We start from the raw sequence: 26,026 nt of genomic DNA on the forward strand, positions 1-26,026 counted from the left end.
CCTAGGTCTTTTGATTTTAAGACTAAGGCCCTTTCCATATTATATATAGGAAGCACAGGATTGATGTCAGTGATCTGGACATATGTACTTGGAATTATTCTGAAAAAAGACATTAATTGGTTTCCACAACAGTAGGCAACTTGAATGTAAAGGTAGTTTTAGGAAAATATCTAAAGTGGGACAGGCTATAGTGAGACTAAGGGCAGAGTGGTGCTCTTAAAACTGCCTTTTGTTCAGTCCCTATGGCCGCCTACTAGACTAAGCAGATCTGTGGAAGGAAAGAGAACACCAGACAGTAGTTTCTTTTCTCTGCATAATGTAAACAAAAGGCCATGATTCTGGGGAATAGCTCCCAACCCAATCCAGCAGTCCATTTTGCATATAGGTAGATGCCCACTACTGTCCTGAACTCCTATGTGCAAGAGGGCATTGGTTCTGTTAGGCCGCCATGTCTGAAGGGACATGGAAAGGATGACAGAGTCATTGACTCAGTGGCTTTGAGCTTTTCAAGAGGAGACAGTGGTAGCTGAAGGTCTGTGCTCTGTAGCCACGCTTCCTCCTTTCAGTCCAGCCTCTGCCTCTCATTCAGTAAGGAATTTGGTACAGGTTACCTAACTCTTCTGTGCCTTCGTTTCCTCATCAGTAAAATGGGAATAATAATAGTAGCTACTTCCCAAGTCTGAGGTGAGGATAAGTTTATTCATATAAACTGCTTTGAAGAGCATCTCATATGAAACCAGAGCACACTAAATAATAGCTGCTATTATTATTGTCATCATTATTGTTATTATTATTAAGGACAAAACAACCAAATTTAAAAGATCAGGTCATTTTCAAGGATGCCTCTATCTTTGATTATGTTGGTCCATCTTCCTAGAATTCTCCAATTTTAGAATTCTGCCAAGATTCAATGACCTTTATCCCATGAAGATTTTATTATACCTTCATTTAGAAATGCTTTCACTTTCAACTTCTAATCAATTTATCTTTAATGAGGAATGAATAAAATATTTAAGGTATGACTACTTTTCCATAATATATTTTGCTGGTCTATTCTTCAGGGTTTTATGTGTGAGTGTGTGTGTCCTTGTACACAGGAAGGATCAAGTTACACTAATTCACTGAGCAGGTGAATGGTTGCTACTTATGACTTAAATGTATTTCAGGGGTGTTATGGAAAAAGCATTCAGAAGCAATAATAATTTTGAGAGTTATCATTCTCTTTGTTACGTTATAGAATTCAGTACAGTCTCCTTGAAAGGTGATACACTAGACCTTTTAAATAAGGGTAATGAAGAGAAGTAGGTAGACTTACCCTTGCCTGTCTTCAAGTGACTATTACCCAAACAGTCTAGAATGAGGAAATAAGTGAAAGAAGAATTCTTTTTGCACTAAAGTGATTCCAGGCAAGGATGATATCACCTATCCTCCTCTTAGCATCTTTTTCCAACCTATATGTCTGGTATGTCATCAATGGGACAGCTGGTCTTTAGGCTTCCAGAAGAGGTATATCTTCTGAAAGGGCAGTGACTTTGGATTCTGCATCTGAATCTCCAATGGCTTAAACTTGGCCTCCCAAGTGTAAAGTGGTACCTGGGTGCAACACATTTTTGGCTTATTGGTTGCAAACGGATTTTAAAACGATATGAGTTTGAAAACATATTGATCATGTTGCAAGATGTTATTTGGAGATTTTACAGTAAAAGAAATATAAGCACAGCTGCATATTTCAGAAATTTCAGTCCCAATTTGCTTGTCAGTTCCCAGAACATACTAGTTTTTCAGGGGATGTACATATATAAATAAACTAAATGCATATAGAAAAGCACATATATCTTTTCTTTCCAAATAGCTTTCCTTCACTCTACCTGACATAAACTCCCTCATGTCCCCAGCCAGAATGGTATTTTTGGCACAATATTGTTCCTGACTTCTCTATTGCCTCCTGGGGACCTGCCTTTCAAACATCTAATGTGAATTTTCTCATGAATGCCAATGATACACGGCTACATTTTTCCTTCGAACTTTTCATCCCCCAGGCACTCCAAGTACTCTGTAACTACTTCCAAGTTATCCATAATTAGATGGGTAGCAATTACTTGTAATAGAGGGTGGAAAAGGCAAAGGGCATCTTTATTGGTTCTGGGAAGATTTAACTACATTGATACAGCATTTACTGAAAATCCCCATCACCCCAGAGCATGATGAATGGCCACTTCCATCTCAGCTCTGTCTCAGGAGGCTTCTGGGTACAAAGTGCCCTGAGGTCTCCTTTGCCACACAGAGAAGCTAGTCTCCATTCATTCTCTCATGTTAACTTCACTTGAGTTAAGTGCGCAGACAACAATTTATTCACTCCCAATTCAAATCAAAATAAAGGTTTAATTTGCTTCCCTGTCTTCTGGGGCTAATCTCCCTCATTGAACACTCATACTCCCATTAATTCAAGGAGAACGACCCCCTGAGCAGCCTTTGATTAGACTCGAAGAATTAATTGTTCCTTTGGAAGCTTGCACACAGCATCCACCAGTATCAACAAGAACCTCCCTTTGTGTACCCCATACCCCAGGGCAGAATTGGGTATGAGACGTGACCATCAGCAGCAGCAGATAATTCACACTCTACCTACTTCTGAGCTCAAGTGCTAAATTTCTAGGATGCATATTATAGTGCTCCATCTTCCCTGCAAACCTACCATTTGCAGGTAGAATACAAAGATGTCAACTCCTGCTAAATGTCAGGAACTTTTATCATATAGGAGATGTCAGAACAGACTTTAGCAGAAGTTAGCTTTATGGAATATCTCCAGGGTCTGCCTCTAATGTTAATGGATCAACCTCCCAGTTGAAAAAAAATAGAGTTCTCAGTTCTTTTGCTATTCTTTATATTCTATGACTTCAACTTTATTATTTACATTCAAAGAATCTCTTGAGATAAAGTAATATAGTATGTTTCAATAATTAGTTTAATAATAAGTTAATTAAGAAAGGATTCACTCTCCCCAACTATAAGCTGAGTTCCATTTACAACAGCTCTTATAAACGAGCTTAGAGAAAGATGAGATGATTTATATGTTGACACAGAGAGGCAGAAGTTTTTCTGTGTATGTGTGTATCTTTTCCTAAGGGTGAACTAATTTATTTATCAAACAGTATTTTCTTTTTCTGAGCTCCCCCAAAAGTAGACTGTGAGTCAAGGACTTTTTAATGCAAAAAGGTTGGTTGGGAAGTTATCCTAAGAAACATAGGAAGGGAAGTGGCTTACTCAGACACAGAATGGAGCCAGTAAAAGTTTATTATCAGGCCAGTTGTCAGTGTGGTCAACTGGATCTCAGTTTCTCTGTGGAGTACTGGATGCAGAACAATGTTCAGTTATCCCAAATGAGGGGCACAGAAGATGAGTATTTATTTATCAATTTCTCATCCATAATTGATTGAGAGCTGGTTCTGGGAACATTAACTCTCAGGCAGTGCTAGTTTGGCCTGCATGGAGAAAAGCATGTTTCTCAGGCCGGAAACAGAGATAGTCAGGTTTTCACAGTCATCAGAGTTGTAGTTGTGAATCCTGATGATGGGTATGGGGGTGGGAGATTCATTCAGAGCATGGACAACATCTGCTATAATTAGTAAATCTCTGCCATTTATTAGACATTGGGTTGTACATTAGCCTTGAAATAGAATCAGTGCCTTTTATAAAAATGGGACTTCAGCAAAGGTTTTTATTACTAGAACACCAGGATTATTGCTACACATCAATCTTCTTGCTTTGCAATTGGCTTTTTCATTAAGTAAAGAGGAGAGAAGACAGAACATTTTATAGGTAAGTCACACTAAAATTAAGGTTTGGCCTTTCAAACCAATTTCTAAACTCCATATTAAGGAAGCATGCTTTTTTTCAAAGGGATTTAATATTTAAGGTAACAATAAAAAATTAAAGAAAGAAAACAAAATGTATTCTATGTAAATGAACACTGCCTGATGTAGATAGTTTTCAAAAGCATGACCTGGGAGTTTAAATCAGTCACTGTGGAAAATTACCTAGAAACTCATATCTAAAACCAATTCATGTACACTTAAATATTTAAGTTACAGTACATACACCTCAAACACTTGTCACTTAGAAAGTGTTTTATGTTCCAGCATTGATCCTACAAACTTGCTGGAGTTAAGAAAAGCATCTTATATTTATATAGCATTTTGAATATTAAAATGCACCTCACATTCATATTTTTACTTAAACTTCATAAATATATGTGAGAAAAGTATTATTCACATTTTATAAAAATGGAAAGTGACAGTGCAAAAAGTCAGGTGATTTTCTGTAGGTCACAAAACTAGGAAAAGTTGAACCCAAAAATCATCCCAAACCTTTTTACCAGCTAGTGCCTACATGCATGAAGACAATACAATTCCAGCTACTATTTCACTTGGAACTTTTGGTCAGACCAATAAGACCAAATTTCTTGAGTTGCCTGGGAATTGAAGGTTCCTGGGATGCAATACGTTGAGTTCTATTATCAGGGCCATCCCAGACAAACAGGGAAAATTGGACCTTCTGCCTGGCACTTAAAATATGCACATAGTTTTAGAAGCATATGCTGAAGTCTTTGGTGATTATACTGCTCTGAAGTTGTTCTCGAAAGTTACAGTTCTTTAATAACATACAGCTGATCTCTTAATGTTGATAATATTCTATAACTTGCTTTTTTAAATGAATCCACTTTTTCCTAAGTGGCTCCCAAGAATAGCATTAGCTACATTAGTATTCTAATACCCTTCCTGGAATATAGTTTACTCATTTTTCACTTATATTCATTTACATAAATCCTAAAAGGAAAACCATACAAATAAAAGAAGGCATATACCTAGTTGTTCCAATATTGAAATGAAGATTAGATGAGATAAGAAATGAAAAAACTGTCTACCTAAAATAGCTTTATGGAGCTTAATAGTACTCAGAAAGCTTGAATTATTAAAAGTCCAATATCTTTCAGCTTGTAAGTTGAATATATTTGGGCTGCTAAAGGGAAAATCAGAAGTTCTAATGTTGTCATTTGTTTGATCAAAAACTATAGAAACAAACAGCCCCCTCAAGCGTGTTGTTCTGTAGAAATACGTGTATCTGTAGGAGGCTGTTGAATTTTATAACTAAAACTAATTAGGTGAATAGCTAGTGACTTTATTTCTCTGAAACAAGCACAACTAAATTCCTCAATTCTCAACTCATTGATTCCATCCCTGCAGGGCAATCAATCATTAATCTATCTACATACCTGAGTTTTGGTATAGGCACTGTCTCTAATTTTCTGTGTGACGTTCGGAAAGTACTCTGCTTGTTTGAGTGTCAGTTTTTTATCTGACAAATTGTGGAGTGGGGAGCCAGTTGGACCAGATGATTTCCAAATTATCCAGAGAATGAATTATAGAACTTGACCTGATGACAAGTAACATTACAGTTGATCCTAAATTAATGGAGATGCACAGGATTGGGGTGGTGCCCACTCTGTATCTTGGCCTCACATGTCATTCTGGTCACTTTAGGGTGTCATCATATGGGAATGAATGCAACAAAGTAATCATTATGTAACAAAATGTCAAAAACATTTATTATATACAAGTAATGTTGAAAGTTGTGGTCTGAAAAATTATATTCTGAGATAAAAGAAACATAATTTCAAAAGAATAAGTTGATTGATTCAGATAGGTTGTCTCTATAATTCAACCAATAAATAGGTTAAACCAACTCAAGGTAGACTCTAAAAGTATCTAAAGAGAAGCCAATTATGTAAATCTGGTTGGTACGCACTTAAATTAGAATATTTCTTGTAGACAGCCATTCGCTGCTACAAAAGTTTTGAACCTCTGGGCCCTGCAGTGGGTGCTCACTCAATTTCAGAGACATATACTTTGCTTTCTATTGCTCAGAGTTTTTTGTTTTTTTTTAACAATCTATGTTTTATATATACATATACATATATATATATATATATATATATATATACACCCCCACACAAAATTGAATGGCTGCATCAAATATTGAAGTTTTACATATGGAGAATATCACTTTAACCATTGCTTTAGCCTAGCAGAAGACCCTAAAAAATTCTGGAAACGTAGAAAAGACCCCCTAGTTATATGTTAGACTGCCTTTTCCTAGTGGACAAGAATTCAATCAACAAAATATATTTAATGCTGAGAATACTTGATATCAAAGTAACAGATTAAAAAGTGAAAATTCAATCAACTTATTGTTCTTCTATACAAGATATCAAAGTAGTTCATTGACTTTACAGATTTCCTCTGGTTGTGTCAGCCAAATCATATTATTGGTTAGTGTTACTTAGCCATAGCCCTAATTAAATCTCATGGTTATAGGGGAATAAAATATAGTCATTTAGAGAGGTTTATGTGCTTACATATATATCTGACAGTAGATATTAATATGGATAAACCATGCATAATCTAAACTCAAAGAATTTATGTAATCGAAAATGGATTTGGCTTACAAAACACAAAGTATCAGTCTTATGAAATTTTCCTTCTTGTGTTCATTATATAATAATATTGTTAGAATATAATAGAAGCATTTATATAAAGTTGTAATATCAAGAGAAATTAATTTTCCTTTTTTCTGGTGGTTGTATAGTTATTTTAGAACTGTGCTAGGATTTGTCCTTTAAGCAAAAGTGTTTCCATATCACGTAGTAGACAAAAATAGGCATTTTTAACGTTTCCACTTTAATTGAAAACAAATAAATACTTTTACAAAAGTATGTGTAAACTATATATAATACATATAAAATACATGAAATGTATATACTTCTATAGAATTTATATATTATATATATATGTATGTATGTTTATATACATGTATAATTTAAGGTACTTAGGACATCAGTGATGTAGTGATGACATATCAGATAATTAATAAATAAGAGGATCCAGAACTAATGGGAAAGGTGCTGACTCTCCAGATGACTTTCACTCTATCCTTCCTCTGGTCATGTGGGGAGTTCCTACTTGGTGATGGGAAGAAAGAGGCATATGGAAGAGACACAGGAAGAAGCTCTAAATATAAAGATTATGCATTCTTTTTGAAAGCCTTTCTCATCTCTTCTGGCTTGACCCAGGACATTACTTTCATTCCATAAAATGTGGTTTCTGCAACCAAAAAAATCTTATTTAACAAACATTGATTGATGACCTACTAAGAGCTCTTTGTGTCAGTGATAAAAAGTTGAACAAGGCAAAAATGGTCTGTGCCCTCCTGGAGCTTTTATTCTAAAGGTGATGGGCCAGAGACAATAGGAAAATAGGCAGAGCCATAATAAATAAAGATTGTGATAAGTATGAAGAAATAAATAAATAGAATAATTAGTGACCTGAGGTATAATGAGATGGGGAGTCATTCTACTACTTTAGGTAAACTGATTAGGGAAGGTCACATCACTGAAAATCCTTCCAATTAAATGAACTCTCACCTTACTACATGATAAGCCAAAAGTGGGGAATGAGTCTTAACCAGCAGAATTAGATTTATCTAAAGAATCTATAATTAGCATGCATTCATATGCACGTGCTTGTTTTTTTTTGTTTTTTTTTTTTTAATATCAAGTACTGATTTTAACTTTCTCTGCAGTTCTCCATATTGAAGATGAGGAAATGGAGGCTCAGAAGGCTGGCAAGCAAAATAAACTCATGAAATCTGAAACTTTTCCAAACAATTATCAATGTAACTATTTAGGAAAACATAGGAGGAAGACAAATTTAAACTGAGGAACATAACATTGGTTTGGAAGATTGTTAGGCTCTCAAGAACTGCTATGATTCTAGAGGTTATGAAGAGTACCTAATGGTAAAAGGAGATATTAGAATTTAAAATGCTAATGATATATAAAAGCAAAATGAAAACTACAATCCCCAACAGGCAGAACACATCTAGCTCATCGTAGCAATATGGTACTGGCTTTTGTCTTAAATCTTTTCTCTTAAGATGACATCATCTCAGTGTATTGGGGCTTGTCAAATAAACATTAGGATGTATGTAGTATCAGTACCTTGATTAGATTAAGTGGAAAAGTAGGCTTTGATTTACAGAAATTCACATCACAGCCAAGTCTTACTTGAAACACTTCTAGTCCATAAAGCAACACTGAAACTTGAGGCATCTTGCTGACACTATGACTTATTTTTTAATATTTGTAAAGGGCAATAAGTAAGAATGAGTTCTTATATCATTTTACAAGCTGGGTGACTGGTTAGTAGTCATTTTTATTCTGACCTGGTTTGAACTTGCACAATACTCGCATTGCCTCTGGCATTTGACTGTGTGCAGACTACATTTTATTTCTTTCTCCAGAAATTGAACTCTGCCTGGGAAAGCCAGAATTTCCTAGAAAATTGTGCTCCAAGCCTATTGATTTAAAAGGCAGAAATAAACTGCTTTGTTTTGCCCCAGATTCTATTTTCAAATCTTGCTTGTGTATCTCAGAATTTATTCAAAACCAATTCTGAAAATGAGTGCTCTAAAACTCTGGGTTTGTCTCTCAGTCTTTGCACAGATAGTGAATCAATAATTTGGTAATTTAAAACAATCAGATATATGAACTGTCATTTATGGGTAAGGCACAGTATTAAAGATTTAGATAACTAGATTAAAAATATTTTAATTGGTTTAATTGGTAATTTTTGTTTCACAGAGATATCTTAAGTGTACACACACAAAACATTAACTTACATTTCCTAAGTGCTACATTTCCTGAATGTTACAGATAAAGAAAAAAAAAATGTAGGCTGATTCATTCAGTTATTCTTGTGCTCATTCTATAACTTAAAAACAAACAAATAAACAAACAAAAAACTACTGTATAAATTGCAAAGGCCCAGGTCTTGAAGATACTACATTGAGCAAACAGTATTGTGTATAAACCTTATAGAGATTAACTTGTTATTTTAAGAAACTGATAAATGCTATGATATAAGCAGTGTGGGTATTGGGGGGAAATATTACAAAAGTACCTCTCTTAGTCTAAGGAGGATCAGAAAACCTTCCTGGAGGAAATAACTGAGAACTAAGGAATAAGTAGAAGTAAAACTCCATGGTGTTGGGGAGTGAGGAAGGGGAAAGGATATTCTGATCAGAGGGAAGTAAATGTGTGGAAGATGAGCACAAAAGACAACTTGACTGACAGAAGAAACTAAGTGAGGTTCAATGTGGCTAGAGCATAGAAAGAAGAGGGTAGGGTGATTTGAGGAGGCTGAGGGGAAAGAGACTAAATGACACGTTAACGAAAGAATAATGTTACTAGGGTTGATGTAATTTAGAGTTTCTCAACTTGGGCAATATTGACACTTTGGGATGGCTAATGGTTTGTTGTAAGAGGAAAGGCAGCTGTTTTGTCTATTGTGGACTGTTTAGCAATATCCTGGCCTCCATACACCAGATGCTGCTACCACCCTCCTCCAATGTGATAATCAATACTACCTTGATATTTTCAAATGTCTATTTAGGGTGCAAAATCACTGCTGGCCCAGAAGCACATTAAATAGATTATGTGTCACTATCAACTGAGAATTATCCCAGAGATGCAAGGATGATTTGACATAAGAAAAATTAAGCAATGGAATACACCACACTAATAGAGTGAAGGGAGAAAAAAAGGAAGAAAAAATGCTTATCTTAATTGATGCACAAAAAAAGGATTTGACAAAATCCAGCACCCTTTCATAATAAAAACACTCAGAAAGCTAGGAATAGAATGAAACTTCCTCAAAATGATAAAGAACATTTCCTCCGATCCTGGTAATAAAACAACTGAGTTGAACTATTTCTCAGAACTTTTAGTAAATAGCATAAATATCTGGATATATAAAAATAAATATTATGATCATGGACTTTTTTAAGTTGAAGGTGTTCTAAGAGTTAAGCTGGACCAAGGGAGCACTGTCCTTGGATTTTGCAATTTTTTTTTTATCACAGACACACACAGACACACACACAGACACACACACACACACAGGTTTTCTAATGTTACTTTTTCTTTTTTCTCAAATGTGCCTAGACAGTAATGTTCTAAGGCCTAAAATCAGACCATCAACAAACGAATAAAATGATAGTCATATTATGATCTACATCTACTGACTTAAACAGGACTGAAATAATCACTTTACTAATAGTTCAGCTTCAAAATTCATAGTTATTTGGAAGAGGGAACCTGAAAGAGCCTGTGACACACTTGCCAACAGTTCCCTCCTCCACTTATGCCACATTGACTTCTTTTCAGAATTCTTCCAAAAGTGGGTGGAAATATTTGAGATGGCTCAGTGAATTAGACCCCTTATGTATGATTATGTGAAAAGCTAGCCACACACCATTTCCACCTTCTTAATGTATGGATCAGAGATTACATTTGTAAATAAAAGGAAAAGGAGAGCGGAAAATGATAATTTCTATAGAGGAATTGGAAAGCAGTCATCTTAATAACACAAAGGTCATCAATCTGCAGAAAACATTAATGACACAAATGCTAAACTTAATTCTCAGATGTCTCTTGGACTTGCCAAAATCATTTCCATTAAATTATGAATTAGAGAGACATGACTGTATGAAAGGCCAGGTGACCAGTACTTGAATTGAGGAAAACAACATGAATTGGATTGGTGTGAGGAATAAATATTCATTCTTTCAGCAATTATGTTACCCATATTTACAACCTGTCCACAGACTATAACCTAAAGAAGAGAGGAGAATAATAAATGAGAATTAGAGTTCAAAAAAATTATGGAAAACACACATTATTAAGGACCTGAGGACTTTTGGATCAGTGAATTGTGAACGTATGGGCAAGTCACTTACTCAGAAGGTCTTACTTTTTACTTTTGTGAAAGCAGGACTTTAAAGTCCCTACTCTCTTGGTTTTGGAGTCAGTGTTCACCCTGACATCGAATTTTTGGCCAAATCTCACTTTTCTTCATTGAAACCTCTATCAGATAAAATATTTTAATATCTCAAGAATATTCTTCTCAGTACATTTCACACCTGGGATATTTTTGTGATAATATGTTTTATATTATTTTCCCCTTCTTTTTTCTTGTCTATGTTTTAGAAGTTCCCTAGGATATTATACTTTATAGATTAATTCTCTAACTTTCTTATTTTATTGCTACTACTATAAAATTATTTTTATTTCTTTCCTTTCTGGATAATTCCTTCAACTTCATCTTACAACTCTGTGCTGAATGTAATTTTTGTTATCAGTTTTGTTGTTTTGATTTTAGCTATCATAATGTAAGCTTCCAAAAACTATTTCTAATTCCTGTATTTTTTCTTCCTTTTATTTCTTTAATGTCTTTTTTGTGGATGAAAAAGTTTTTATTTGTAATTTTTTGTAAAATCATTTTTTAAAATTTTTATTTTATGTTGGAGTATAGTTGGTTAACAATCTTGTTTTAGTTTCAGGTGTACAGCACAGTGATTCAGTTATACACATAAATACATCTATTGAATGGGAAAATTCTTTTCCCATTGAGATTATTACAGAGTACTGAGAAGAATTCCCTGTGCTATACAGTAGGTCCTTGTTGGTTATCTATTTTAAATGTAGCAGTGTGTACTTGCCAATCCCAAACTCCCAAACTATCCTTCCCAAGTTTTTACAATCTTGATATGAAGAAATCAGTGATTTTTTAAAGTTTTCTTATTTGTTTCCCTATAATGCCATTTTAGTGGTTATTATTTAGTTGAAGCCCTTACTCTCGTATACTGAGGGCTTCCTCAAATGGTTCATAACCCTAGCTCTTCATTCATATATCTGTATTCATGGATGTAGTGTGTTGGCTGATGCTCTTCATTTTTAGGTTATTAAGGCTGACAGTTTTTTATTGGAAAATTCCTAAACATGGATATTTTTAAGTCTATGTTTTGGGTCTTTCAATTTCTGCACAGAAGGATCATCCAAAGTCGGTTTTCTGTCTCAGGCCTGATGCTATTTTCTTTTCTGTCTTAAGACTGAATGTCTGGAGATCCTGTAACTCAATTTCTCTGCACATATTCTCCAATCTCCCATAGGTTTTGTTTGTGTGTGAGTGAGAGGGAGACAGAGAGGCAAACAGACAGACAGACAGAGGGGGACAGTCCACTGATTGGAGAAGGTGATGACCTGGGGGCCCAAGTGAAAGCCTTTCAAATAAGCCTTCTATTCCAGTTTTAGCATCCCTGCCACTACCTCCCAAGCTATAAGGTGACTCCAGTTCCTGGTCCTTTGAGGGGAATCCACAAGATGTTTCACTTACTTCTTGCAGTCATCTTCCTACTGAATTGAGAGTATTTTGGTATGACGCTTTCTCTTTCTGCATTTATCCTTCCACTTTGTGTTCTTGTACTTTTTGAGATTATAACTTGTCTCTGTGTTTCATTGACAATGGAATTTTGATTTCTGTTTCTTGTTGTCCTAGTTATTTGTGAATCATTTTAGAGAGGGTACAGGTAAAGAAATGTCTTTTATCAACATCCTGAGACGAAAAACAGCACCTTTGTGAAGTCTTCTTCACAACATCATCAACAATTATCTTTTACCTCTTCTGAGCTACCAATTTACTTGGTCTATATTTATGTTCTCTTTTGGTTTACATTTATTGTGAGTCTTTACAGATCCCTATGTTCCTATAGACCTGTGAGACAGGAACTTTGTCTTTTAGTAATTACTATCTACATAATTTCAGATAGGACCTACCACATATGAGATGCTTAATAACCACTTGCTGAATTACATTAATAAAGGAGGAAGGAAGAGGATGTTATTCTGTGTCATTACTTCTATTCATATCTCTCCTCCTTCCTGCCACACACAGGAATTCAGCTTTCAACATTTCCAAGGCTTGATTCATTGGATGAATAAAGCTGCAACTAAAAAAACCTAAATTGAAGTTATACAATGGCTAAAGAGAAAAGATGCTCACACTGGTGAGTGAATACAAATAAAGAGCTCTTCAATTAATGCTACCAGTCATCTTGCCTTTACAATCATTCCTCATTTATCTCTCTCTCTCTCTCTCTCTCTCTCTCTCTCTCTCTCTCTCTCTCTCTCTTTACCTTCCTGTCCTGGAGAAGTCTGTGACTGGAATTGTAGATACTCATGGAACCATACATAACTGAAAAGTCTGTTCTCTAATACATGGATTGTATGCCACCACCTTCTTGAAGACATCCCTATTTTTCCAGCTGGAAATTATCTCTTTCTCTTTTGAATTCTGTAGTACTTTTGCTATCACAGTGACTAGCTGTAAACATGCAAATCTCTATCGAAATGACCAATAAATGAATAATGACCATATGTGGGAACAGGATTGTTCTAGCTGTGTGCCCATACCAGAGTCATGGAGAGATATTTTAGAAAGATGATTCTCCTAACCCACTGGGTAGGTGAGGACTTTTAACTAATATGTTTTAGTAACATGATGCCATTCTGTGTAATTATACATGAATTTCTATGTGCAACCTGAGACAGTCTGCAGCTAAATAGAGGTCTCCAGTTAACACTAGAGTGGTATCTAGTATTAACTAGATGACACAGGAGAGTTATTACTGCATCTTAACCACCTGAGTCAATCCCCTAGGAAAGACAGGGCTATACAGATTCAATAGTCTCACTGTGACAGTGTCACTGAATTTGTTTACTGAATTTGAATACTACATCCTACAAATGTTTTATTTATCTCTTAATTTAATTCTTAATATTTTTTCATGTTATTATGTTTCTTCAGAAATCATTCCTTTTCCTAGAATTTATAATGAAGTTGTTCACATATTGAGCAATATACTTTATTGCATTAATTACTCCCAGCCTCACATTTTTCATATGATAATTTGTTATTTATCTTCTGAATCAATAATTAGACCATAAACTGAATAAGTCATGATTCTGGAAAAATATACACATGCCTCTCATTTATTCACCAGGAGGGTATAAAATCCAGCATCTTTTTTCAGTAAAATGAAGCTGATTTGAATAATATCAATATTTGTGAACGCATTTGGCCACTAGTTAATCCAAAGTAATTAGACTGTGTATTTATTATTCTAAAAGTTCCTTGCCTCTTCAGGAGTTAAAGGCAATATAGTATTTCCACCCCTATCTTTCCCTTCTAATCTCATTTTCTACCACTCGCCTGAACTCAGTTTTCCTGTCAGGAACCCCATGAGATATCAGACCGTGAGGAAAGGCACTCTGAGGAAAGGCACTTCATCTTCACAACTCAGTGCCTATTGTATTGCCTAGTACCTAACAAGTATTTAATAAGTAATAATGTGATTAGTGAATGCTCAATATTACCATGCCCATTATTCTATAAGTGCTATACATTTTAACTTCTTTTGTTCATTCATCTCTTCTTGGAAATTGCTTATGATTGCTTTTCCACCCAATAAAATTCCCTTGCATTTCTCAATGTCATGGACTTTCTGAATCTTTATGTAACCTTCCTAGGAGGATCTGGTCCCTCCAACACTTAACATTGCACTCTCCTATGAATCTTTGGGTCTGTTTTCTCTATTTTGCTGTGAGCTCTTTGAGAGAGGAATTTCTAAGTACCTGAGAAATTATAGGTGCATTACGGTTTAATTAAACTGATAGAGTGTTCCCTGAGGGACTGAACAGTGAAGTGCAGAAAATCCACAACTTTTTCTGATCCTGTTATTCTCGGTGTCTCAGTAATTTTCTCCTGGCATCCCTAGGCCAAAATAAACACCGAACAGTTGCATGTATAAAGCAGTTTGATTCAAACAACTTATGTTTTAACAACCTAGGGGCTGTTTGAAAGGTAATATGCATATCCAGGCATACCTTGTTTAATTGTGCTTTGCTTTATGGCACTTCAGATACCATGTTGTTTACAAACTGAAGTTTGTGGCAGCCCTGCCTTGAGCAAGTCTATCGGTGCACTTGCTCATTTCATGTCTCTGTGTCATGTTTTGGTAGTAATCCTTGCAATATTTCAAACTTTTAAATTATTACTACATTTGTCATGGTGATCTGTGATCAGTAATCTTTGATGTTACTACTATGACTTGCTGAAGCCTCAGATGATGGTTAGCGCTTTTTAGCAACAAGATATGTTTAATTAAAGTATAGACATTTTTAGATATAATGCTATTGCACATTTAATAGACTACGGTATAGTATAAACATCACTTTTATATGCATTGGGAAACCAAAAAGTTTATGTGACTCGCTTTATTGCAATTTTTGCTTTATTGTGTTCTGGACTCAAACCTACAGTATCTCTGAGGTATGCCTGCAATGATAGAAAAGATAATATTTTTATTTTCTTCTTAAATAACGACTTTTACTTATGGCACATATGCTCCTGTTAGGCAGAGCACAACTTCTCAACCCTTGAAATAAGAGTGCCCAGCCTTGTTTCCTATTCGACACTGATTTTCACGCAGCATTTGGTTTTTGTAAAGCACAACCACTGGAAGCCCAGCTCCAACAATGACACGATATTGAAAGCAAGTAGTGTGATAAAATGTTGGAGCAAAACGACCTCAAAGTAGTAGTCCATGCAGTAGCTGACAGGTGTCGAGCATCACTGTGTTGCTCTGGAACATTTAATTACATCCCGTGATGCCTCTGTGAATTCACTGTGGTGCTCTGGGGTGCCTTGATTTTCAGTTTGGGAATGGAGAGTATGGTGGTAGAACACATTGATTTTGGCAAAAGACTGCTTGGTTTTGAATTCTGGCTCCTTTATTGAATGGCTCTTTGACTTTGAGCAACTTACCTTTCTGGATCTCAATTTACTTATCTGTAATATGTGGAATGATATCACTTCTTCTTAGGGTTTTTATGAGAATTAATTGTGTTAGTCTAAGAAAAGAACTTAGGAAAGTGCTTGGGACTATATAAAGTGGGTAGCTATTCCTGTTGTGATTAATACTAATTTGAACTAAATATCTTGCTTTTGTAGTAGAGATCAGCCAAACACCATACAGGGTCGCTATATGTCCTCGGGGGGCTACCACTATTCCTATACCATCTACGTTATTTCTTTACTCATAGTGAATCTAATGATACTATATTATTTGAAATTCACTGAGTAATTACATCAGGCATTGTGCTAAGACTTTTAGATTCATTCATATCAATTAATTCTCCAAACAATCATGAGAGATGTTATTTCCAAGTTATACAAGTGAGAAAACTGAAGCTAGAGATGTCAAAAAGTATATCTCAGTTCAACCAGCTAGTAAGTGTCTCAGCTGACCAGTATTGAAATCCAGACGTGCCTGACTCCCAACTTGAATTCTTCACTACTACCCCTTCTGATGGACCAAAAGGAAAGGCAGTTTCTGTCACTAGACTAAGAATCTTAGATCTTCTTACAACTGAAGGACAAAGCAGAGGTTGTAAAACCAGGTACAGGTTGGGTCAGGACCCAGGAGGACTTGTATTTCACATCATTCACAATTGCAGCTTCATCTCAATCACAGTCCTGACAACACTGTCAATCTGCTCATCATTTTTTTCCTGAAGTACTGATTTAGAGTACAAGATAGAAATCTTCAGGGCTGCTGAATATTAAGTGAAAATCTTAACGGAGTCATTATAAAATATATCACCTTCCTGCAGGATTCATCTATAAAAGGAATTTATTTTTTCCAAATTTACCAACTTTGAGAGAGACTTTTAGAAATGTTTAGAGGCTAGAATATGTGTGGAGTCCACCATCTAAGGAATAATGGATAGTATTGATTTCTTTCAGCCACTCAAACCTCTACATGAGTCTATGGTGTCCTAAATCAAGAAGCAGTTTTTGGTTTTTGACAATGATATAGAAAGTATCTACTTTCCCCATGATGTTATACCTGCTTTATGTGGTTTCTTAAATTAAAAAAAAAGTTTCTTCTATGGTTTTTCTATCGTTTAGCAAAATTGGATCTGTTTTAAAGTCAATCTTCTAATGAGTGAATATTTACATAATCTAAATCGAAAAGCAATTCTGTTTCTCTGACACCAATATTTTAAATGATGATTCTTCTGTCTCTTTCATAAGACTTGGTTCACTGCTTTTTGAATGTCTGTGGTGTAAATATCAGATGTAGAAAACATAAAGCACTTTTCCTTAAGAAGGACACAGGTCTAGCACAATTTTGGCCATGGGAAATATTCAAATGTAACACAACAGCTGACAAGTAAGTGCTCCAACACTAGACAACAATTTGAAAACACCATCCATAGATAGGTTAAAATTGACCTACCCAGTGAAAACAGCTATAGGAGACATTTATAGAGAAGAAATATATAAAAATAACTAAACATTTAAAAATTACAATTAAAGAACAGAACAAGAGAAGGCACTGAAAAAACTGGAATCTGTTTGTAATTCCTTTTTCAAAAAACTGTATACAAATACAAAGCCTATATGTGCATATAAATAGAAATATGGGTCTATTTGCTTTCCATTTAGATTTACCTCAGAGGATCAGCATCAAAACTGGTAAAGAGAGGAGAATGAAAAAAAAATACCAGTTTTTAAAGTTATTACTCAAATCTTTTCAAGTCTGTTCAGAGGCAATAAATAATGTAAAATGAATTATTATGTATTCTAAATAAGAATACAGTGTGAATACAGGCTCAAAGTAACTATACCATTTTAGAAAGTCAACAGCAGCAGAACAACTGCTGGCTATTTAGAGTTAAAAATCATAGCCACCAAGATGATCTTATTTCTTAAACTGGGAAGAGAAAAATGACGGTAGATAATATCTTATTTACACTATTTTGACTATTTAAAAATGTACTGGGCTTCCCTGGTGGCACAGTGGTTGAGAGTCCGCCTGCCGATGCAGGGGACACGGGTTCGTGCCCCGGTCTGGGAAGATCCCACATGCCGCAGTGCGGCTGGGCTCGTGAGCCATGGCCGCTGAGCCTGCGCATCCAGAGCCTGTGCTCTGCAATGGGAGAGGCCACAACAGTGAGAGGCCCGCGTACCGCAAAAAAAAAAAAAAAAAAGTACTGTATGTTCTATTTTTTTGGCTTTGGTAGGTTTTAAACCAGAAAATTAGCAATAAAAGATTACAGAGTATTTCAGAGCATTAGATTATTTTACTCGAAAATTTTGCACAAACCTACAAAAAGCTAACTTTTTCCTTTGAGAATGAATATAGAAACCACAGCCACTGAAGTTGCATGTTAAAATCTGAGTCTCAGTGTTTACTCAACAGTCTTGGGCAAGTCCCCTTATCTCCGTAGAATTCAGAGTCTCAGTGCTCATTGCAGATCATAAATTAACATCCAATTTATTAGAGTTTCTAATGTAAATGCTGTTTCTCTCTTAAAATCATAGGCTTAATTTATATTCTTTATATAATCTTAGTAAAATAAGAAAAATCTCTTTACTTTTGCCATTATTAATGTTCAGTTATTTCAAGTTGAGTAGACTAAACTTACTTAAACAATAAGGGCCATTGATAACTTAGTTTATTATAATGTCCTCAAATATTTTAAATGGTAGTTATAAAATTTAAGGGTCTCAAAGGTCTAACCAATCAACATAAGGACGTTAACAAGGAAAATCCAAGTATTTAAATGTTTTATATTACCCTCATAAAATAGTAAATCTTAACTTTCTTTTCAACATTTCAAAATGTTTTAAATTAGTTACTTTTTATATATTGTTCAACTTAAACTGATATGTTTAAAATCAGTTATTTGATTACAAACTTAAAAGTGTAAACATAAGTCTTAGTTGTGCAGGGGATCCTCAGAGTTTTAATTATTACAGGCCCTTTATACATCAATGCACAGAAGTGGTACTAATGAGCAAAAACTTACCCTAAACTGAAATCAAGAGTATTAATAACATGGGTTTGATTTATGTCATTATCTCTATAGTTCATTCTAAAACATTTTCGTGTTAAAAGACATTTATCCTCTAAGGTGTTTACTAACCTCAAATCAGTTAAAACTTTTGGGCGGCATAAAATTGAGAACAGGTGCTAGGAGCTAACTATGCCTCGGATAATTTTCTGCATAACACACATGAGACACACTGAAAATTGTAATTATATTTACTATAATAACTGAAGACTCCAAGTTTAAACCCTTCAGATGGAGGTGGATTTTGCGGTTCTAGTTGCACTCTTAAATAGGCTTGTATGGCTCATTTTGCAACCCGTGACCCAGGTTACAGTTAACTTCTTTCAGTAAACTCCTTGCAGTTCATCTAATTCCTCGTGCATTTCATATTATTCTCATGTGGCTGGGCCACACCTCTTATAGATATTTATCTGTCTTTGGTGGGGGGGGGGTCCCAACTCCAGGTTTGAACCCTGCTAATTACACACATTAGCAGCTAACATAAAAAGCCAAAGGTGATAGAACAGAGAAGCGAATCATCTTCAGAAATTCTCAAACACACCGGGAAGTATGGTCAAACATTGCTAACTTACTTAGCATTTATCACCCTGGAAAATTTAAAATTCTGAACCATTTCATTTTGATCTTTTGGAGTCTAACGCATGATTAATGACACATTTAAAAAGCAATCTAATTTTATTTATTTATTTATTATTTTTGTGTGTGTGTGTGCTACGCGGGCCTCTTACTGTTGTGGTTCTCCCATTGCGGAGCACAGGCTCTGGACGCGCAGGCTCAGCGGCCCTGGCTCACGGGCCCAGCCGCTCCGCGGCATGTGGGATCTTCCCAGACCCGGGCACGAACCCGTGTCCCCTGCATTGGCAGGCAGACTCTCAACCACTGCGCCACCAGGGAAGCCCAAGCAATCTAATTTTAAGCAGGAGAGGTTATTTATTTTGCCCTCTCACAATATACACAACAAAAAGTGGCATTTTTGAGATCTCCATGAATGGCAACTGCAAATGAATGTACTTGAATTTGCTATGAATAAATATGCAGTCATCTCATAATTATAGAGAGAATTGAATCAATTTAACATTTAGTCCTCAAATGAACAACGGAACTTTTAGGGAAATAGATATGCAAAAATTATCATTTTAAACCACGTAATATATTTGATGGTCATTTCTCTGGCTTTTACATGAAAAGTATTTGTTTCTCAACCAGGTCAACTGAGTTTCTTTTATCTACTAATATTACAACACTTGAGGATTTCAATGTTGTTTTATTATTATTATCATTAGTGACCAGAAGGATGTATGTTAACAAAACAAAATTATTATGCTACAAAAGAAAAATCCACATGGTGACACTCATTGTAACAATAAAGTTACGCTTAAAAAACATAAATATCTTTGGTTACATATTCATCTCTGAATTGTTCTGGTTAACCATGAGCCCAGAGAAATGTATGACATCTATTGGATAGACTTCTAGCCAAAAATAATTATAACTTGATATTAAAATAGCACTTAAGTCCACAGTATATTAAAAAAAATCACTTAAGAAATTTACAAAGGTTTCCAACAATGAAGAGAAGTCATATATATTCTTGACTCTTAAGTATATGGGTACCTGTGAACCTGCTTTACTCTTTATCTTTTTCTCGTCAAAGGCCAAATCCAGCACATAAGTCTTATATTTTGGTCTTGGTTCAAATTCTAACCAACTCTGCACATATAATACACATTGAAGTGAAAATGAATCTAACAGATTTTTTTTGTCTATTTTAAAAATTTTCTTAGTCTGATTTAGCAGTTTATAATTATAAGGACTTGGAAATCCAAAATTAAGCATACACAACTTTTAGAGACAGGCTTGTGCCATGTGAGCCTTGGTATATTTTTCATAGGGATGCATAAACAAGGGGTCTGCAGTGTGAAAAATGCAACTTTTAGGGGTCTGCTGCTGAAAAATGCAGCATTTTATTTTTCTTCTAAAAATTGACCAAGTGATTGTGATTGTTTCATTTATTGAATGCTCCCTAACAGACCACCACAAAAATTGGTGGTTAAAACAACAATGTATTATTTCTCAACATACTGTGGGTTCACAGGATAGTTCTTTGGATCTATGTAGTGTCTCCTGGGGTCACTCATATCAGAACTGGACTGGAAGATCCAAGAAACCCTCTTTCCTGCCTTGGCACAGACTCTTAGCTGAGGAGCCTGCGTTTCCCTCCAAGCAGCCTCTCTCTTTGTGTAGTGTGTCTATAGGGACTCTACGGACATCTTCCTTCAGCAGAAATGAGAACTTCCTTAATGCATGCTGTTTGGGTTCCAAGAAAATGAAAGTAGAAACAGCTTGGCCTCTTAGGGACCAAGAATTGCCATAGTTTCACTTCCGCTTTTGGTCAAAACAAGTTATGAGTCCAGAACAGAATCAAGGGGAAAGAAACAGACATCACTTCTTGAAGAGAGGGTGGGTACATATATACGGGGAGTGGAGGGCTTATTGGTGACTATCTTTGGAGATTATCTACCACGGTGAGAATCTTACATCTCTGTATATTTTTAATAAAATTTTAGCTTAGAGTGGAAATATTATAAGTTTTGTTATCCTTAAAACATAAAAGTTTAGGGAAATATTTAGGAGTAATTTTTGGAAGAACATACTATTTGTGATTTTATTTTTCTATATTATTATTTTATATACTTTCCAAACTTTCCATTTTGGACCTATACTTTAAAAATTAGTAAACTGTTCTTTTACTATTTTTTTCAAATCTTTCAAATGACTATTGTGTGAAAAAGTCAACATAAGGAAAAAACAACAAAATTGCAGGATTTGTGAAATTCAAAACAGGTTTTGCTTTGTTATCAAATGAGAGGAAACTCTAAATAGGTGGTTATTTTCTCTGTTCCCTATGCCATTCCATCTTGATTTCCATATCATCCTGATGCTAAATATTTGAATAGTGAAAAATGAATTTTCCCACATTGTAGACAGGAGAATTACTTTAGTACCTAATTCTGGTGGTATTATTTCATTCCCAGTAGTCCTCAATAGCTCCTCTATTTTTGTAGGAGCTGTAAAACCCTTGGTCAAGTTCTCATCTATTTCTCTAGCTTCCTCTGGGCACCTGGACCTCTGGTCCACGTGGAACTGTCTTGCCTTCTTCAGTTTCTCATTCCTGCTGTGCCCCCTCTGCTCATCTGCTCTTCCTTCTGTATGAACATCTCCCCTCACATCCAACTAATCAGCACCTAGTCAACACTCCCCCATGGAAGTCTTCACTGGCTTTTCTTATGTCATATTGTCTTCTTATGGCACCGTGGAGCTGTTCTCCTGGGCACTTAGCACAGCTTCTACTTTATGTGGTAATTTAATTCAAATATATCTCCTCAAAATGCTGTAAGATTCATGAGTACAAGATATGTTTCTCTAAGCCCTAATACTCCAAACAGAGTCTTGGACATGTGGAATAGATAATAAATAGTTACTGAATGAATGAATCAATGAATGAAAATGCTATGAACGAGGTGACTGCTTAATGTATAGCAGACAAAAATGTTGATATGTATTACTCCTTAATAGGTACAAAGAGTGAAAATGCATCTCAGTAAAACAAAAGAGAGTGAGACTGCTTGACACAAATGAAGTAAATCTATTCATCGGCAAAAGGTACAAGTAAAATATTTTTTGTTACCAAACTCAAAGTGGTAGATATTATTGTCACTCAGCAATATTTCTCATCCTCCTCTTAAAAGGTACACAAGCAATTTCACTTCTTCACTCTCTTGAGTGATTTCTTTAGCCAGTGAAGTGTGAATGCAAGTTTTTGTATCACTTCTGAGTGGAAGCATTTAAACGCCACTGCAGTACACTAGAATTCTCTTTTCTGAAATTGTGGAAGCACATGTTCATATGAAATTGTAACATTGAGCTTTCTCATGGAGGATAGTTTCCTCAGAAATGCACCCAGAGAAATCTCCTGGTTCAAACTCCTAAGATTTAGAGGTTGTTTCCCTTGTGCACTGTTGGTGAGATTATATATTGTTACAATTACTATTGAGAGCAGTATGGAGGATTCTTAAAAAATTAAGAACTACTATATGATCCAGCCAGTTATTCCACTTCTGGGTGTATATCTGAAAGAAATGAAATCAATGTCTTGAAGATATAGCTGCACTTATGACAACCTAAGTGTCCATCGACAGATAAATGGATAAAGAGAATATAACTATATACATATATATATATTAGAATATATATGTTAGAATATTTTTTATCCATAAAAAAGAAAGAAATCCTGCCATTTATGACAACATGGATGAACTTTGAGGACATTATGCTAAGTGAACTAAGCCAGAGATAGAAAGATAAATACTGTATAATCTTACTTACATGGGGAATCTAAAAAAAACAAACTCATAGAAACAGAACACACTGGTGGTTGCCAGAGGTTGATGGATATGGGGGAAATGGGTGGATATGGGGGAAGTGGGTAAAGATGGTCCAAGAGTACAAACCTTCAGATATAAGATGAATAAGTGCTGGGGATGTAATGCATGCATAGTGACTATAATTAACAATATTGCATAGTATATTTGAAAGTTTCTAAGAGAGTAGATCTCAAAAGTTCTCACCATAAAAAAAAAAAAGATAACTGTGTGAGGTGATGGATGTGTTAACTAACCTTACTGTGGTAATCATTTCACAATGTACAGACCTTCATCAACTTCCAATGGGGTTACATCCTGATAAACCCATCATAAGTTGAAAATATTGTAAGTCAAAATACATTTAATACACCTAATTTATCAAACATCATAGCTTAGCTTAGCCTACCTTAAACATGCTCAGAACACTTAGATTAGGCTATAGTTGGGCACAATCATCCAACACAAAGCCTCTTTTTATAATAAAGTATTGACTCATGTAATTTATTGAATACTGTACTGAAAGTGAAAAAATGGAATGGATGTAAATGTATCACTTGTTCACTCTTGTGATTATCTGGCAGACAGGAAACTGCAGCTCATTGCTGTTGCCCAGCATCAAGAGAGATTATATCGCATATGTTAGCCCAGGAAAAGATCAAAATTCAAAATTCCAAATACAATTTCTACTGAATGTATATCACTTTTGCACCATTGTAAAGTCAGAAAATTGTAAGCTGAACCATTGTACATTGAGGATTGTCACTATACACATATCAAATCCTTATGTTGTCTACCTTAAACTTACATAATGTTATATGTAAATTATATCTTTTAAAAAGCTGAAAAAAAAAAAAAGTGAAGAGAGCACTTAGTAACATGCATACAATGATATTTGATATCTTGTTTGTGTCTGTGTTGTCTCTGTTTAAAGTAGACATCTACTGAATATACATCATTGAATAAAATGAGCAAGACCTCTTGTCAAAAAAAAAGATTTAGGGATTGTTTGTTATTGTGGCATAACCTCATTTATGAATGTCGTGATTCTAAACTACAAGTAAAACATGTTTGTTTGATAGCGTTTATCTTTATCATTCAATATGCCAAACAAAGTGTGAATATATTTGGCTCTAAATCACACACAAAACTATTCCTAAAATGCTGTTTGGCCAAGCCAAATACTTCATTATTTTCCTCTAAATTAAGATAGGATCACATGTGAACATAACAACATTTCTTTCAAAAAAGAAATTCTTCTACTGAGCAGCTGGAGAAGAAATTTATGTATCTCATATAATTTTGAGATAAGAAGAAATTATTACATACCTCATATGTACTCTCTCTGTAATTTATAAATTGCTTATGAATCTAGAGATGTCTACAAGTTTTACCCTCAAATCTATTTCCTATTACCTCTGTGCACTTCTGAGTCACCCTTTTATGCCAAATCCCTGTCAAGCCCACAATATACATCAGGTCCAAAGACAAGACAAATACAATTTGTAGTGATGTAATAAATAATGACTTATATTTCCTGATTGCTTCATCATGGAGAGGATTACTGAGGTTGCCAAGGACAGAGACATAAATTTAAGTTTAACATTAATTATCATTTTAATATGTGCTATTTTTTACACCATTAGATTTAGATGGCATTCTAATAGCATACTTGGAATGAAAACAGATGTATTTGAATTTATGTTTCTCTAGTATATTTAGAATCTATGTTCATTAAGCAAGCATTTATTGAGCACCCACCACATGCCAGACACTGTGCTAGGTACTAGACCTAAAAACTTGGAAATATAGTTCCTATCCTTAGTAGACTTCAAACTTATTAATTTAGACTTGTTTGTGATTTGATGAACAAGCTAGGTCAAACAGTGATTTAATTTTAATAAGACTGATAACAATAGTTATAAAAGTACATTTGGGAATACTAACTCATTTCAATTTCTCTAAATTTGTGGAATCCAGGCCAGGTATTATTGGCTCCACTGTGAACATATGGAAACGGAGGTTCAGATAGTATTTCATACATTTTACAAGGTTTTACACTTAAAATGCAATAAGGTAAATATATTATAAAATTTGAAAAAAGTTTGAGGTATGTATGTATGAAAATTAAGGGTTATCTCCTTATATGATGAATTTCTTGAGCATAAGAAAAAAGTCCAAATGGAAAAAACAGACAAAGAATATGGGCTGACCTTAACAAAAGGCAGAGATACAACTGGTTCAAACAGCCATGGAATATTCAGCCTGTATTTTTGAAAAAATGTGAGTTAGAGAAATATTGAAATAGATTTTATTTGTGCATTTGTTTTTCCAATTCAATCAAAAGAGCATTTACACTAATAACATGTAGTGTTTACAAATATGTGGGCAATGGGAATTCATCTGCCTGGAAATACAAAGGGAATTGTCTTCCTAAAGCACAATTTACTAATAAACACATTGACATCTTCAAAATAATGTACTATAGTGTGTCATATGACATTGAAATTGTAATACTAAAATTTATGTTTAAGGAATAATCAGAGACACGTGTAAAAGATCCAGGTACAAAGATATATATACATCATCATATTTTTATAAGTAGTAAATAGTTAGAAAAAGCTAAATATCTAATGATAGGTTATTGGTTTGAGTAAAATTATGGCATACACATCTGGTAGAATATCCTTCAAGTTTAGAAGAATATTTATGTTACTTAAAATGTTCA

This window comes from Globicephala melas, chromosome 11, assembly GCF_963455315.2.
Source record: "Globicephala melas chromosome 11, mGloMel1.2, whole genome shotgun sequence".
Classification (NCBI taxonomy): Eukaryota; Metazoa; Chordata; class Mammalia; order Artiodactyla; family Delphinidae; genus Globicephala; species Globicephala melas.